Source organism: Cariama cristata, unplaced genomic scaffold (genome assembly GCF_000690535.1).
Source record: "Cariama cristata isolate BGI_N322 unplaced genomic scaffold, ASM69053v1 scaffold21244, whole genome shotgun sequence".
Lineage (NCBI taxonomy): Eukaryota > Metazoa > Chordata > Aves > Cariamiformes > Cariamidae > Cariama > Cariama cristata.
In genome coordinates, this window is record NW_009614954.1 from 15786 (window position 1) to 16380 (window position 595).

A 595-nucleotide genomic window follows, 5' to 3' on the forward strand; every position below is an offset into this window, starting at 1 on the left:
CTCCCACGTCCCTCTGGCCGTGTGTGTGTGACAGGGACCACACGCACCCATGGGCTCCTGCATCCCTGATGCTGAATTGCCTTCAGGTGGGGAAATCTCCAACCTGGGTGGCTGTGGGGTGTGGGGATGGGAGCACTGGGGGAGCTGCGGCGATAACGCCGGAGCGATGCACCCACCCGGGGGCTGCCATCCCGCCAGCAGCGATGCCCCTCAAGCTGCAGCCCAGTTTCACTGCCGGACCTCCGGGGACTGGGGGATTGATCCTTTTGTGAGTTAAAGCATTCTCCCTATAGCAAGAAATCAATAGGAGGAGAAAAAACCAAGCACTGAGAAATCCCAGCCTTGACTTTGGGGCATGGGGGCTGCTCGTCCACGCATTCCCGCTGGGCTTCTGTAGCATCCAGCATCATTTTGCATCAGTTATTTTAACCCAAAACCCTTTACAGTGCCACCGAAGCCCCTGGGTGCCCTGGATCCCACAGCAGCATCTCTGCAACAGGACATGCCCAAGCCATGCCCAAGCAGTGGAAGGACATGACCAAGACATGCCTAAGCCATGCCCAAGCCGTGCCCAAGCCATGCCCAACCAGTGAAC